The sequence below is a fragment of the Canis lupus genome, chromosome 17, assembly GCF_003254725.2.
Source record: "Canis lupus dingo isolate Sandy chromosome 17, ASM325472v2, whole genome shotgun sequence".
NCBI classification, from domain to species: Eukaryota; Metazoa; Chordata; class Mammalia; order Carnivora; family Canidae; genus Canis; species Canis lupus.
In genome coordinates, this window is record NC_064259.1 from 5,806,754 (window position 1) to 5,823,695 (window position 16,942).

The following is a 16,942-nucleotide window of genomic DNA, read 5'->3' on the forward strand; positions in this document are numbered from 1 at the left end:
GGTGGTCGAATGAAGAGGTTCAGCTTTGCAACAGGTGAATCGCAGCTCAGCCCATTCCATGGCCGTGTGGGTCCCCAAGCCCCCGTGCCCCTCCGTTTCCTCTCTAAGGATGAGCGGCCCTGTGGAGCTGGGTGGACCCCACAGATAAACACGCGGAGTCGGCTCCCAGTTACCAAAGGTTATGGTTCATGGAACTTAGCTGAACCCGGGTCACGGTCGGCAGCTGCCCTGGTCCGATTGCGCTGGTCTTGCTTCCACCTGACCCACGTCACTGAGCCCATTGTTCAGGAAGGCCAGGCTGAGGCACCCTGGTCTGGGAGGGGTTCAGCAGCCACTGAGCCATCCAGCACCTTCCGTGTGGCAGCAGAGGGCATCCAGCCTGGCTCCCCTCCTCTGGGGCCCCCACCTCGGGGCACCTGACGGAAGCCCCGTGAGATCTGCGCCCGGTCTGTGGTACACAGACCATGCCGATGATGAGGGTCATTTTCAGATGAGTCCAGATAAGCGACTATTTTTCTCTGACCTTTGCAGTCATTCTCACACAGTAGGCGGGTGATAACGCTTAACTGTACCTAATAACCCCCACAGACAGCCAAGGGTGAACCTGACAAGAAGCAATCGCATTCAGAAAAGACTTCTGGGGTTTGATGTGTTGTTTTCTCTGGGTTAGGAGCTCCTGAGTCTCAAGAGAAGGTTTTTTTGTGTGTTTTTTCCTTTTCTGTTCCCCACAGGAGTACGATCTGGGGTAAAATACCATGAGTGGTGCTCAAGGGATGGGTGGTCCAGGGTCAGCCCTACCTGCGGCCAGCCACGCTTCCCCAGGCCCGAGACGCCCACCCGCAAGGTGCGCAGCCTGGACAGAGGGCACCTGCGTGTGCTCCAGGCCCAGCGACGGGGCCTCCTGTGCCCATAAATGCCACCTCCATAGACCTCAGGCTCCAGGAGCCTCTGGGGACCAGTCTCATCTGTGCACCGCCAGCTAACCACAACCACAGAGCGTCCCGGGGTCAGCGGTAGGCAGCAGCATGGAACGTTTCTCTGCGCTAGTCTTCCCGTCTGTGTATGGAGTCCTCTTGTCCGTGTCAGCTTGCCAGGGTTGCCACAGCTTTAGCGCCACAGACTGGGCCGTTCAAACAACGGAAATCCATTCTCTCACAGTTCTGGAAGCCGGGGAGTTCAAGAGCGAGGTGTCGGCAGGCTTGGTTTCTTCAAAGTCTCTCTCCTTGGCTCGTAGATGGCCATCTTCTCCCTGTGTCCTCACATGGTCGGCCCTCTGCGGGGGTCTGTGTCCCAATCTCCTCTTCTTGTAAGGTCCCCAGTCTTACTGGAGTAGGATGCATTCATCTGACCTCGTTTCACCTTAACCACCTCTTTAAAAACTCACTCTCCGAATACGGTCACATTCATGGGTAGTGGGAGTTCGGACTTCAGCGTGTGCATTTGGAGAACACGAATCAGACCACAGGGATCCCCGGGTGGCAAAGTGAGTTTAGCGCCTGCCTTCAGCCTGGGGCGAGATCCTGGAGACCCGGGATCAAGTCCCACGTCGGGCTCCCTGCATGGAGCCTGCCTCTCCCTCTGCCTGTGTCTCTGCCTCTCTCTCTCTCTCTCTCTCTCTCTTTCTCTCTAACTCATGAATAAATAAATAAAATCTTTAAAAATAAAAAAATTACAAAAAAATCAGACCACAATATCATCCAAACTGCTTTCTCACAGATGAGAAAGCCAGCCTTTTCCTAGATCTCAGAGCAAACAGGTATGAGAGGCCACAGGGTCCAGTGCTCCGTCCCTCCCCCCACCTTTTAGAACATGCTCTTTGCTCTCCAAAGCCCCGTAATCGAACTCCAGCCTGTATAAAGTTCCCACTCGCTCGGTGGAAGAGCACTGGGTTGGAAGACAAAAGGCTCCTGGATCAGACTCAGGGACCAGCTCCAGCCTCTGAAAAGTCATTTAAAGCTCACCAAGCCTCAATATCCTCATCTGTAAAATGGGGAAGTTAATACTCAATCCCCTAAAGCATGAAGTCTGCATTTGTGAGCACCTTGGGGCGAGGATAAGGAGAGATGGCCCCGTCAAGAGAAAATATAAATGAGGCTCCTCATGACAAGGACGCTACCTGAGGACAGGTATCGGAAGCCTAATTTTACAGCAATCATATAAATTAAATCACAGGTGATTTAATTCTAGGACATTGAAATAAGTCCTCTGCCTAAGACCACCTCCAGACCAAAGTCGGCCAGCCTCTTTGAATTTCTAGAAGTTCGTGAAAGAAGATAGCGGTTCTTCCAGAGTGTTCAAGACTGCAGAAGCTACCCCTGATGCAGATTGACAGGCCCCTGGGTGGCCCAGCCAGCCAGCTGGCTCTCATTGTCCTCTGCAGAAGTGTCCTCTGGAGAAGTGTCCTCTCAAGTGTGTCGCTCACCACAGGAAGGAGCCCGTGAGGCCCGTGCAGAATTCTCTGCATTCTAGAAGAAAGGGAAGCCCCAAGGTTCCAAATCCCTGCACCATTTTCATTCATGATGTAAAAACCCCATCTCTGGACTCCCAGTTGCTCACCTATAAGATCACAAAGGAGAAGCCAGGGCGCCTGGGTGGCTCAGTGGCTGAGTGTCTGCCTTTGGGTCAAGGCGTTATCTCGGGGTCCTGGGATCGATCAAGTCCCACATCGGGCTCTCTACATGGAGCCTGCGTCTCCCTCTGCCTGTGTCTCTGCCTCTCTCATGAATAAATAAATGAAATCTTTTTTAAAAATTTAAAAAAGAAAAGAAAGAAGGCAAATGGGTGCCACTCCGGGTGTTTGTAGGGCAAGGAAGAAAGGACATGGCCTCAGGGACGGGAGACCCAACTTAGAAGCCCTCTGCTCCGTAACCGAGTGACAGGCAGCAAGCACTCTGGCAAGTACTACTTTCTCCACGTGAAGTTTATCAGGGACATGACAGTGGGGTCGTTCATAACAACTCCTGGGTAAATGAGCATTACGCAGAGCTGGGTGAGGGTCTGCATATTGTATCAGCTTCCTCCCAACGTCCCGACAAGCAGGTGACCTGTGCAAGGTCTTCTCCGCTCTGGCTTCTGCAGCTATTCTAATGCCACCTTACGTGCACAAGCACTTTGCAGTTTAGAAAGTGTCTTGTGGTGCCCCTCATTGAATAGGCCGCGAACACGGGTCCCTTGGATAGCAACCGCCTCACTGACCGCTCAGACCCGGAGAGGTTAAGTGACCCGACCGACTGCCATAGCGACCGCTCACCTGGCTCAGCTACTGGCTCCCATAGGTGGGCTCTCCTGTCAAGGCAAACAAACAGACACTTTTCCTGTTCCCCCGTGGGGAGTGCAGGGACCTGCACCCCGCGAGAGCAGCACTGAAATGTCCGGGCCAGACCTTGGCCTTGCAGGTCACGTTTGCCACCAGACTCCTCGGCTCCCCAGGGCCTTGCAAAGTTCTCCTGGAACTGTCATTTGATGTGATCCCTTGCCTTCTCCCAGCAGGGCTCTCTTTTCCTTCTTTTAAGCTAAGCGCTTCCAACTATTATAATTTTAAAAAGGCAAGAAGGTCATTATCTTTTTAAATCCTCCATATTTTACCTTGAGGTTCTATTTTCCTGTCTCCTTAATGAGATGTGAGAATAAATTGATAGTTTCACCTTCAGGACTTGAGCGCTTCTTTCAGCCCGGAGCGAGGCAAAGAAATCCAGCTGCCCCAGAAGTTCCCACAGCCCCATCTCACCCTCCTGGAGAGCATCGAGAGCATCGAGGGCAAGGCAGGTGGGGCCCGGGAGCCGGTCTGCATTCCACTTGGTGAGCCCAGCCGAGCCCGGCTCCCGTCTCTGCTGTCACAGGAATGTACACACTGTGCTGTTTCTGCAGTTGCTTTTCCTCTTTTTGATGAGGCTTTGATGAGGTAGAGAGGCGGCTCTACCTCTGGCAGGTGCGATCCCTCACAGCGGCTCACCTTCTGCTGTGGGTGTCGGGCCCCGGGCATCACGCACGATGCCAGCCGGACCCGGCCCTCCCCAGCCGGCGGGGACAACCACATCCCGTGTTCTCAGGAACATGGCAACTGGGCACTTCTGGTGTTCGCTCAAAGGTTCGGAATTTGAGGCTCGTGGCTAAATTCAGTAATAACACCACAATTTCACCCAAAAGCATTATAGTGATTACTGAGTTATATTAGGAGCTTATTTAAGATAACATCTTATTTGCACAATGTAGTTCAAATAGATGGTTAGTGCAGTCACTGCAATTGTTAAACTCCTTATGTACATTAGCATAATCACTCTGGAAGTGCGTGCCGCTTTTAAACATATGAACAGTTAAAACCGAAAGCATAAATATATGTCTTTTAAGGTGGCGGCAGTTAGAATAAGAGGGTTTAGGTTTATATGTAAACAGGAATTTAGTTGTCTCTTTAGCTGTACAGTAGGATTTAAAAATCTCTCCAAGACAGTTCTCTTAAAGAAGCCAAATCTGCTCTCCCAAACTGCTCTGTTTTATTAATAATAGTTTCTGTCTATCAAATACCCTCCGTAGGCCGGGTGCGGTGCTGGGCACACTCCATAAACGTCTCACGTAGTTCACTTCTCCCCGCGCTGGTAGTCATGGTAGACATTAATATGATTATTCCCATGGGATTAAGGGTCTAAGAAGTGACATGACTTGCCCAAGGCCACACAGCTAGAATTTGGGGGGCACTCTCCATCATCACCCAGCACTACCAAATGTGGAGCGCCCGGTCGGGTTCCAGACAAACAGCAACACAGAAGGACGGGCTTGTGGGTCCTGACTGGTCCCCCAGGGAGCTCAGAGTGCCCCTGGGCTCCAGGACCCACACTGGGCCGGAGGGCACAGCAGGAAGCCAAGCCTGAGGCCGGAGCCAGGAAGGGACCTCCGACGCCAGCGCCTCCCTCCTTCCCGGAGAGGCCAGCGGCTGGACAGAGGCCGCGGGCGGCCCACACACCACGTACACCCGGGCCTCCGTGCACATGAGAACGTGCACCGTCCCCGCTGTCACCCACGATCACGGCACCCTGAGCCAGCACGATGGCTCCTCCCCGGCTGAGAACCGTCACTCTGGTGACCCTCGTCATCACCCGAGCAGATGGCTGTCTTTCTGTGCTGGGTTTTTTTGTTTTCTCTTAACGGAGAAACATGCTTTTCCTGACTTCACACACGAGACTCTGAGCTGCTCTGAGAGGCGCAGGTCAGCGCTGCAGGGGCGCGGGGAGCCCCCCTCGCCAGCACACCGGCCTCCCGAGCCCGAGATGCTGCGCTTCAGCTGCATTCAGACTATCGCACCGGGACTTTTCCAGGTCATTCAAGAATAATCCAAACGCCAGTGCCCCGGGGTCCAGACTCACCGGCGATCCTTCTAAACACAGCTTCCACATCACCACTCTCTGAACTTATGGAAAATGCTAACCAGTAGCTCCACTGATTAATTTGAGCTCAACTCTGACCGTCCGTCTGGCAAGAAAGCTGTCGGGCTGCAAATTAACTAAGCCGGCAATAATGCAGGAGGGACTGCCGCTGATTGTGCATTCTACTTCACACCTAATGTAAATTCGTGTAATGTGACCCGTTGAACTATGTTGCAGAGGAGCACTAAATCCGCTCGCGTTCTTTAGCAAGGACTTTTGCTAAGCACACAGAGCATTCCAAGGCGAGGTCAAGCCCGCTGTCTGTGCACACGCTGCCCCGGTGAGCGCCCTGTTGGCCTTTCCCACAGAGGCTGACGCCACCTCTGTTCAAACCCCAGCCCTGCCCTCTCCCCACTGGAAACCCTGAGCATGTGTCTGAGTCCCTTCTGTAAACTGGAGACTGCGACGGTCCTGACACCACGTTGCTCTGAGCACAGGGTCCAGCGCTCAGTGGCTATTAGCCTGACAGTAACTGGTATTTTCATTAGACACGTGCACAGGTTTCTCTTGGACCGTCGTATATCGCCCACGGCTTATCCTAAGAGACCGCGTTGGCCCCGGCATACCTATGCACACTCCCTCATCAGCTGGCCCTGTTTTGCTCACACCACCGCATCCCAGGCATCCTCGAACTTTCAGGAATGGACAGTGAAGCTGCAGAGAGGCCATCCTCAAAGTCCCCAGGCCGAGTCCGGTGGCCCCGCACCTGCCTCCCACTCATCACTGCACCGTCCTCATTCCGGTGTCCGCCTCTGGCGGCCTTCCCTGGGCTAGCACAGAGAGGCTTGGAAAATGCTTTTTTTTTTTTTTAAGATTTTATTTATTTATTCATGAGAGACACAGGGAGAGAGAGGCAGAGACACAGGCAGAGGGAGAAGCAGGCTCCCTGCGGGGAGGCCGATGTGGGACTCGATCCCGGGACCCCGGGATCACGCCCTGAGTCACAGGCAGATGCTCAACTGCTGAGCCACCCAGGTGCCCCCGCAAATGCTTTATTTATTGAAAGAAGTTGGCAAGTCTCCCTTGGCTGATGATTTAAGTGTAAGTTTTGGTCTGGTTCCTCCAACAGCTGATTCAAGGTGGGCTGTAAACTGATACACACACCTGCGTGGCACACTCGGGGAGCTCAGCCGGGGCCCACGCTGGTCCTGGAACGGTCCGTCTGACCCCACGCGGTGACCAGAGGCCCTGCACCCGGAGCGGGGGTGGGGAGGACCTGCGCGCGAGGTCGTCCCGTCCTTCATCCTCCAAGGTAGGTGATATCAGCCCTATTTTACAGATGAGCACCCCGGCCCTTGGCAAGTCTACGTTCCCAAAGGTCATGCAGCTGCTAGGTGTTTGTCTACACTCGAAGGCAGAAAAGCAATTGGTGTCTGTTCTAGGAATTAGGGACGTCAGTGCTGAGAACATTTGAAAATAGCCCTGTGCGTTTTCCCATTCTCGAACCAGGTTTACTAATCACGGACTCAGCTGAAGAAATCCAGCAAAATGACTCAGTTCCTAGCAATTTCTCCCCGTCACATTGGGACAACCCCGGCAGAGCCTGTGGGCATAGAAACAGAGAGAGACACACACACAGAGAGAGAGAGAGAGAGAGAGAGAGAGGAAAAAGGATGCATTAGCTAGAAGGCCCTAGCCATTTCCTCTCACTTGGCCCTGCAGCCTCTCTGTCAACTCTGGGGCGCTCGCAAGCCGAAAGCGCCTGCGGTGAAGGCAAGGGCAGGCTGGAGGGCTTGTTTCCTGTCTTCTAAATATACTCTTGTTCCGATGGTATCTGGTCCCCTGCGTCATGGAGGATGGCCGCCCTTTACATTGCAAATGTCTCAGGAACTCCTCAGCCCAAAGGAAGCTCCAGGGGAGAAAGCGCCACTTTCTAAAGCACCTTCAGGAACTGCATGCTCAGGCTCCTCGCTCCTCTCCTCCTCTCCAGCCTCCTGCTCCTCCTCCTCCCTGCCGTCCTCCTCCTCTCCAGCCAGGCCACTGCCAGCCCTCAGGGCGGGCGGCAAACGTCCCGCAGTGCAGCTCCCCGTGAATGTTAGCAAGAAGCAAGAAGCAGACAAAAAGCCCTGTACACCTGCTGTCACCCTGCTGCCTCTCCATGCCCAGCCTCCATCCGGGTCTCCCTCCTGGAAGAAAGGGCCAACTCAGGACTGTGGCAGGGGTTCTTGAGCCGAGTTCCTCGAACACGGCAGAAAGAGAGGAAAGACAGGACAGGAGGTGGCAGGGCCTCGCGGGTGGCCTCACAGCTGAGAGCGGACAACCACTCAGGTAGCATGGCCCTCGGCCCCAGCCGGATCACCTGGAGGGCAGGCTCCTGAGAACTGGAGGGTTTTACGAGGATGAAATGACAAGTGCCCTGAGCCATGCACCCCGGCGCTCGCGCTCGGCACTAGGATTTGAGAGGCCGTGTGCCCACCCGGGCCTGGGGCATTTCCGCGATCTCATCTCACACTGACAAATGTGCCTCCTTCCTTCTCACAATCGGTGTCAGTCAAAATGACAACAGTGTGCTTCACAGCCACGGACAGGACCCTGAGGCCCAGAGAGGTAAAGTAACGGGCCTGATGTCACAGAGCTCAGAAGTGGCAATGGTGGGATCCAAGTCCAGCTGAGTTCCTGTACCCTCAGCATCCTCCCCCAGGCAGTGGACGCACCTGTGGTGGGAGGGGCTGGTCCTCCAGGTGCAACCCTGGGACGTCCTCTGTAAGCCCTGGGACGCCAGCCCCTTCCTCGGTGTGGGAGAAGGGAAGGAAAGGGAAGGGAGGGGGAGCTTCCAGTAGGGATGCGGGCATCAGGCAACGACTCCATGTAGGCCAGGAGCCCAGGGGGCGCCCCAGCCCTCAGGAGGTCAGCACACCCCCCTCCCCTCTCTGGCCTCCTGGGGGAAGGGCATCGCCCCCTGGGACGCGGCCAGTGCATGAGCTTATTCACAGCGCGAATGCAAGTCTTGAATGGGCAGCTACTTACCCAGTCCTTGAGGTCACCGGGCTGGCTAGGAAGTGGTTAGGGTGGCGCCCTAACACCAAGCCTTCTGGAGAACAGTCACCGCATGTGACTTTAGACCACCTTCTACCTTAGGGTGACCTCAGTGCCTCCTCCTCGGGGCGAGACCCCTCAGGCCCGGCTGCCTGTGTTCCCGTGTCTCCGGGCCCCCCGGGACTGCCCACTCTTTGCTCCCCCCGAATAATGGGGGCCTTCACCAAGGGGTACGAGGGGGACCCCTGAAGTCAGTGACCCGCTAGAGCCAGCCATCACCAGACTGCTGAGCCACGTGCGACCATCGCTTCCCAAATGTGCATTCGGTCTCGTTGGCAGCTTGGAATCCGCAGGGTGGTACTTACGCCACAAAAGTGGTCAAACATGGGCTTTTTTTTTTTTTTCTGTGGTCAGTTGTTAGACCTTTGCTGGCGTACGACTAGAGCCCACAGGTAGACAGGCAGGAGGGAGCCCACCCTAGATCTTTGATTCACTCGCTTTCCTTTTTGGGGTATGAGGGGCCCAGCTGGGATCCAGCGGAACCTCCCAGGAGCCAATGCCCCTCACTCTCACCGGACAGGAGCAGCTCTCTTCTCCGCCGTCACGTGCCCTCTAGAGCATCACCCCAACGTCCCCAAGCTGGCCGAGCCCCACGGCCTCATCTGCAAAAGGAGGCCACCCCTGGGAGCAGCAAAGAGACAGAGCCCAGAAGGCGATGGAGCCTCGCATTTCACAGCAGACACTGTTGCTTGGGTCCACTTCTGCTTGGGCTCGAGGAGCTTTCCGCATGTTTGCTTCCCCCTAATTTGCTTTGATCTCCCCGAGCTCTCGGCATCCCCCCGCCACCCGCCGCAGTGAAGTGCCCTTGAAGTCTGGAACACCCAGGAGCAGAGAGGTGCTCTTCACAGGAGTGTTTATAAGGCTAGCTCAGCTCCAGAGCCACAGGGTGAGCGAAGAGACACGGTGAGGAATCGCCCCGAAGCCCCAAGCCATCTTCCGGTTTGTCACACGACTTCATTTGACAACTGGGGCAGCTGAGGTTTTGGTCAAGGCCTCGGTAGAGCCAAGACCAGAAGCGTCTAGAAATCACACCTGGAAACTGGGAGAAAGGGTTGCTTTTGGGATCCCTGGGTGGCCCAGAGGTTGAGCGCCGCCTTCAGCCCAGGGCGTGATCCTGGAGACCCGGGATGGAGTCCCACGTCCGGCTCCCTGAGTGGAGCCTGCTTCTCCCTCGGCCTGTATCTCTGCCTCTCTCTGTGTGTCTCTCATGAATGAATAAATAAAATCTTAAAAATAAATAAATAAATAAAATAAAGCCAGGTCAAGGTCAGAGTCTTCCATGCGCTGGGCCGCACAGAAGTCCTGGCCTGAGTTGACACATGTCGCTCCACAGGGCAGATCACTCGTCAGGCAGGACAAGACGAAGCGAGCCCTAACTGGGCCGTTGGCCTCCGCTTCTCTCTGGACCTCATCCACAGGCGCAGTGGCCCACATGCCCCCTGCCCGCCGGAAGTGAGATCACCCTCAAGGAAAAGCAAAACCACATGGTCCTTCCCCTCTCTTCCAGTTCCACCCCAGGAGCGGGCAGACTCCGCTCATCTTCCCATTCCTGCTTCAGGTCATGTCGTCGTCCAGCTGGGGAGCAGAATTAGAAACAGACATCACTGTCTGTGGCAGGGCAGGGAGGGATTTTCCCCAGGACCTAGTGTCCAGCGGCGCCTGGGCGGCTCCGTCGGTTGATCATCCAACTCTTGATTTTGGCTCAGATCATGATCTCGGGGTCATGGGATCAAGCCTCACGTGGCGGGGAGGAGGGGGGTGGGCCGTGCTCAGCAGAGTGTCTGCTTCTCTCTCTCTCTGTCTCTGTCTCTCTCTCTCTCAAATAAATGAATAAATCTTATCATGAACATCCACCAACTCAATGTTTGGAAGATGAGGGGATCCAGCTCTCCCAGTCCCCTGCCCCTGCCTCCCTTCTCTCCCCGCTGCTGGCACTGACCTGGTGAGACCCACCCCTGTCCTCCACCCCCTTAGGTGCCCGGCACAGGGGCCCGCCTCCCAGCAGCAGCAGCAGCCCGCTCACCCAGGCCTCGGCCACAGGAGCCCCAGCGATGGCCAGTGGCCGTGCCCCCCCCCCCCCCCCGACAGAAGCCTCGGAGCTCTTCCCGACTGCCTCCTGCACCAACTCTCTCAGTCAGGCATATTGCATTCCCTGCATTTCATGATGCTTTAGCTTGATTTTAATTATCATTGAAAAATCCATATATACACATGGTAACAAACAAGTCGGAGCTTGAGAGGATATATAATGAAAGAGGAGCCTGCCCTCCCCTCTCTGATCCCACAGCCTGCTCCCCAGGATGCAGTTACTATCGAGAGCCCCCCTTTTCACAAAGGGCAAACACTTCACCTACTTTGCCATCCTTCCCTGCAACCGGACATGGGCATGTGAACAAGATGTGCGGGTGAGTTGGCCCATGGCAGGGGAAGGCGGGGCCAGGTGGCATCTGGAAAGCTCTCAATTACCAAATTAAAAAAAAAAAAAAAAAAAGACAATTGCATCTGACACAGACCAGTCCCTTTCCTCATTCCTTGTACTTGGATGTGATGTGTGCAGCTATAGCAGCCACTTTAGGACCGACCGTGAGGAAGTAAACCTAAGGATTCAAAAGCCACCATGTTCCACGGAGGTGGCCCAGGAAAGAAAGAACCCAGGTCCCTGAAAACCTTGGTAAGAAGCAAGAGCTTCCCTCCAGAGGTGGAGTTATATGAGAAAAAAAAAAAAAAACACCTTATTTATTATTTTTTTAAACCAGTGGTCGTTGGATTTTCTGTTCCTTGCAGGGAGGCCCATCCTAATCGACACAATATCCCAGCACCGTTTGTAGGTTCACTTTTATCCGGGTGGTTACATAATTTACTCACTGCTCTGCACTTGGTTTTTCTCACTCTGCAGTGTGTGTTTTCAGTGTTTCCACACCGATTCCTACAGGCCTGTTTTATTCTTTTCAAGACGCCCAGGGTATCCCATTGTATAATCCCCTGCGAATGGACATCTTCAGTGTCTTGATTTTTATCCCATTGCAAACGCCGCCTCCTCAAACATCCTAGTAGACGCGTCCTTACACACACGTGGGAAGATGCCTACACAGTAATTCACGCCGTTGTTTGTGCCGAAGGGAGACCAGCAGACCCGTCCCCTTGGACCCCATCCTTGCTGCCACACACTCCCTTGACCTCTGAGCGCTCCTTCACTCTCCGGGGCCCATCGTCACCATGGCTCCCACCTAGACTCCCCTTCTTCTTCACTCACTCCCCTGCCAGCCCTGACCCCTGGGACACCCACCGCCTTGACCCAAGGGCTCCCGCTGACTGGTGACCTAGTTAGGGTGAGGAGGCCCTTAGCCTCCTTCCTCTGGGACTGAAACCCAGGCTTGCTCTAGGCAGCCCTCCCTGCAGCCCCCGCTCCCCCGGCGCTAAACCAGACGAGCCGTGGGCTCCTGCCCTGCTCCCCGCAGCCCTGCCCCAGCACCATTTCCAGAGCGCGCCCTCCCAATCCTCCCCCTTTTCTGCTCTGCTCAACTGGCCCCCCCCACATCGCTGGTGGAGGCCCACAGGAAGCTCAGTGAACAGCCACACCCCACCTACAGCCAGGCCCGGCCCCGGTTTCAACACCTGTAACCTCGGAAAGTCACACCAGAAACCCAACCTCATACCCCAACCCAAATCCCACTTTTCGACAGAAGCTGACAAATACCACTGTGGGTAGAGAAGGACGCACCAGGCCGAGAGACCCGATATCTAAGAATGTATGAAACGTGCTCTCCAGTGAGAGCAGACCGACCTCCCATCCCATCAGGTGGGACTACCTTATGATCTCCAGCACCCGCTGGAGTAAATGCCCATCACATGGGGCGCTCCGCCCAGACACGCGGGTCATATTTTCAGTATAAAGTTTAGTGCAAAAGCCCTCTTCTCTGCTCGCCAGGTCGCAGAGCTCATTCGGATCTGAGGCTGGGGCTGCGGAGTTCCTGCTGGCACAGCTGCCAGCACCTCTCTTGTTCTCTCCCCCACCCTTCGTCCCCAACAGCCAGCGGTACCTGAGCCCACTTGCAATCTTCGAGGCCATCGGGCTGGTCCCAACTTCACAGGCCAGAAAACGGAGTCCCTAAGAATCAGAAAGATCACATGGTCACTTAGTGATGGAGCCAGGGATGGGAATGGCAAAGCTGCCACTCTATGGGTCCCTCCCGTGTGCCAGGCACCTGCGTGCACCGCTCCCAAGCGCTCGCAGCCGGCCTTTGAGCGACGCAGTGTTGTCTCCATCTCACAGATCAGAGGCTGGAGGCTGCTGTTCGAGGTCACACACAGCTGGTGCGGAGCGGAACTTGGGGACAACCCGGCCACCTGCCTCCGTGTCCCTGCTCCTTTCACTACCCCGTGACGCCACTCTTAGGACAGGAGCGAAAACGGCAGGCCGGAGAGGAAGAGAGAGAGTGTGTGAAGGAGAGAAATGAGTGGCTATTATTAAACAGTGAGCATGCAAATAAAGTGCCTAAAGCAGAAGCCAGCAGGTGTCAAGTCAGGCAGGACCTTTCTTCTTAGGCAAGGAAGTGCCCCAAAACCGAGTAGACGGGAGTGTGTCCTGGACGCAGGAGCCAACGCGAAGGGGCTCTGGGGGGACCAGAGCTGGATGCACGTGAGCAGCAAAATAAGCAATGCAGCCCAAAGTTGAAAATAAAGATCATAAATAAATAAATAAATATCTACATCAGCCACGTAAAGAAATGACTGAGTGAATAAACAACGGGGAGGATGCTAGATCATTTATGTCAGTACCAGCCCCCAAGAGGCCAAGGGAACTGGTCTCCTGCCGTGCCCGTGGGCTGCCTGTGACTTGTCTCCTAAGAGGACGGCATGGAAGCACGTGGGGTGACTTCACGGCAGAGACCGCAGCAGACCCTGCCTCTGCCAGGTGCTCAGGGCCACGTCAATAGCAGAAAGTAGGGCCGCCCAGGTGGCTCAGGGGTTGAGCGTCTGCCTTGGGCTCAGGCCGTGACCCTGGGGTCCTGGGATCGAGTCCCACATCGGGCTCCCTGCATGGAGCCTGCTTCTCCCTCTGTCTGTGTCTCTCCCTCTCTCTGTTTGTGTCTCATGACTAAATAAGTAAAATCTTTAAAAAAAGAAAGTCAGCATAAAGTACCTGATGGGGGTGTTCACTTCCCATGATGTCATGAAATGACACGTCACCTCTGTGGTCTTCCCTCCAAACCCTTAACCCCAGTCCAACCATGAGAAAAACATCAGACAAGCTCAACGTGAGGCGCGTTCTACAAACTACCTGACCTCAATCAAGGTCATCCAAAACAAGAAGAGTCTGAGAAACCGTCACAGGCCGGAGGAGGCCACAGGGACAGGAAACCAAATGGAAGGAGGGGTCCTGGAGAAAATCCTGGGGCAGAAGAAGGTCCCTGGGAACACTAGTGGAATCCCGATAACCCGTGGAGGTCAGTTGGCAGTGATGAGCAGACACGGGTGCCAGGTTGGGGCGAAAGCACTGTAGCTTTGCCACCTGCTGGGGGGGGGTGGATCTTTTCTGCAAACGCACAGCTCTTCTAGATAAAAGGTTTATAGTCAGTAAATTGCAGAGATGTTTGGCTATCCCACCCCGGCATCCCACTGCTGGGGAGATCCTTCACATGTGGAACTCGGGGCCATCAGGGCCTGAGCATCAGGCATCCGATAGACGGTGAGTCTCCCGTGCAAGAGGCCTGAGGCCTGGTGCCAGGGTGAGGTCCCAGGGCTTCCCGGGAGCCCAATGGGATTCTAACCAAATTCTAGAGTGCTTAGAGACCCGAGCTGCATTGAACGGATCTCCCCCCTCCCGCCCTCTGTGCATTGTTGGCCTTCGGCATCTCCCACCCCTGCCTTGTAATCAGGTGGTTGCTGGGTTCAAATTTCCTTTTGGTGTGAAAATGCAAAGCAACCTGGGCAGCAGGAGCAGAGCAGGTGTCCTCTTTCATCCAGCTGGGGTCACTGTCCCCTAAGGGCTCCCCCCCTCCTTGTTCCCCTCCCCCAGTCCCTCCTGCCCCACAGAGGTCTCAGTCCTCAGCTCATCAGGACCTGGCTGAGCTCCAGGCGGTCAGCCCCCTGCCCCCTGGCCTCGGGAACAAGGGGGCCACGACGGGGGCCCCAGGAGGGCAGGCTGGCCCCCGGCCAGTGGGTCCCCAGATGCCATGCAACCCACACCTGAGCCAGGTAAGAGAATAGGTGTATGTAAACAGTATTTGAAAAAGAAAATAGCTGTACAAATACAGCGCTTGTTAACACAGGTGTTTATAGGTGGAATTATTTTTCTAGGGCTGCTATCTCCCGAGCTTCTTTGTGAGTCCCAGTTCACACCTGCAGGGACTTTCCTATTAGGTGAAAGCACAGAGAGGAAACAGAGAGTCCGCATCGACTTCGCGGAGCAGGAGGTCAGCAATCGGCTGCAGGCCCGGCTGGTTTCCACCCAGTCAGTCTCTTCCTGCTGGAGCGACTTTATTTTTTTATTTATTTTTCTTAACCTGCTCTAACAGGATCCGGCCCGTGCGGCGCTTCCTGCTCGGGGACGAAGCTGCTCGTGAGCGCCCGGGGCGGCCCCTTTCCCGGGCCCGTGGGCGCTGCCTGGGCGCTCCTGTCTCATCTCTCCTCTCTCCCCAGGGCGAGGCTCGCTATTTCTACTCCAGGGACAAGAAAACCAAAGACACTTGTCCGAAGTCCCGGAGCTCCTGCGAGGGGAGGATTCCACGCTGGGCCGACTCCGGAGCTTCAGCGGGAGGGGGCTCCGGCCGCGTCCCCGAGACCCGGCCCCGGGGACAGGGGCACCGCAGGTGGAGGCACAGACGCCTTCGGCCGCAGCTGCGGTTTTGTTCAACCTCGCGGAGGACGCAGCACTGTCAGGGTAGCAAGCAGCAGGTATCAAAGACTGTGGAAGAGAAACTTAGTTGCCACTGATCCGCACGCTTAAAAATGGTGAGGATGGGGATCCCTGGGTGGCGCAGCGGTTTGGCGCCTGCCTTTGGCCCAGGGCGCGATCCTGGAGACCCGGGATCGAATCCCACGTCGGGCTCCCGGTGCATGGAGCCTGCTTCTCCCTCTGCCTGTGTCTCTGCCTCTCTCTCTCTCTCTGTGACTATCATAAAATAAAAATTAAAAAAATAAAAAATAAAAAAATAAAAAAAATGGTGAGGATGGCAAATTTTGATGTGATGAGTAGTTTGCCATAGTTTCAAACATTTATAGAAGAGAGACTCAAGGGTCTGTTTGCCAGCAGCAGGGACAGGGGAGGGGGGGGAGGACACCTGCGGAGGGTGACAGCAGCCCTGGCATCGGTGAGGCCAGGGGAACGTGGCAGCCTGGGGGACACCGGGAGGGCTGTGTCACTGCTGGAGCCCGGCAGACTGAAGGAGCGGGGCCAGTGGACACGGTGACCCGCTGGTCAGAGGCCACCCGGAGGAAGGCTCTTCATGGCAACCTGGCGGAGGTGACCAGGGGCGAGCGGCGTGGCATGGGGAGGCCTCGCTCCCTAGGGTCCCCAGACATGCCTGGGAGGGGCCGAGCCTCCCACAAGCACACAAGGTGGGGCTCAGGCGATGCCACCGGCATCACCGCATCTACAACCCCTGAGGCAGACTTTATTCTTCGGTTTTAGCAGCAAAATCCTCCCGTCCATCTTGAAAAATGAGATTTCTAGAAGTGTTGCTTGAGAACTATTGTTCTCAGGACGCCTGGGTGGCTTTGCGGGTGAGCATCTGCCTTCGGCCCTGGGCGTGATCCTGGAGTCCAGGATCGAGTCCCACGTCGGTCTCCCTGCATGGAGCCTACTTCTCCCTCTGCCTGTCTCTCTCTCTCTCTCTCTCTCATGAATAAATAAAATCTTTAAAAAAAAAAAAAAAACTGTTGTTCTCTTCCTCCTGCCTCTTGGACCTCCATTCACAAACCAGCTCCATTTCACAGATGAGGAAACCAAGGGTCAGAGAGAGACATGGGGCATTCACAGGTGGGTCCGATGAGCGAAGGCTGGCCGGGGTAGAAGCTCAGGTGTCCTGCATCCCACGGTGGCTCTCCCATCCTCCATGACACTGGAAAAGGGGGGTCCCCGTGAACAAACAGGGGGTCTGGCCCTCTCCAAACTCCCTGTCTCCTCCCTGGGCCCCAGTACCCCTCTCCCTCCATGTGGCAGATGTGACAAGGCAGGCGGGCACACGGGCCTGAGCTCCCATCAGAGGCCAGCAGCTGGTCACCCTGTCACTGGCCCGGAGGAGGGGCTTGGAGAGAGGAGGAACACCGAGAGAGGATTTTATCCTATTTTATTTTATTTTACTTTAAAGTTTTATTTCTTTATTTGAGAGAAAGAATAGAAAGGGGCAGAGGGACAGGGAGAGAATCTCAAGCAGACTCCTCACCAAGGTTACAAGCCCAACACGGGGCTTGATCTCAGGACCCCGAGATCGTGACCTGAGTCAAAGTCAAGAGTCAGATACTCAACTAACTGAGCCACCCAGGAG

General features: G+C 55.3%; 1 long non-coding RNA gene across 12 annotated transcripts in view; it reads right to left on the reverse strand.

Annotated features, from left to right (window-relative positions):
• LOC112664878 (uncharacterized) overlaps window positions 1-16,942 on the reverse strand; it is a 264,434-nt gene that overhangs the window by 213,945 nt on the left and 33,547 nt on the right. For 11 of the 12 annotated variants that reach the window (XR_007403044.1, XR_007403038.1, XR_007403050.1 and 8 more), the window contains one exon: window positions 12,494-12,561. This is a non-coding gene — a long non-coding RNA (uncharacterized LOC112664878). Of the gene's footprint in view, window positions 1-12,493; window positions 12,562-12,658; window positions 16,517-16,942 lie in introns of all 12 variants that reach the window. The other variant, XR_007403041.1, reaches the window with a different exon arrangement.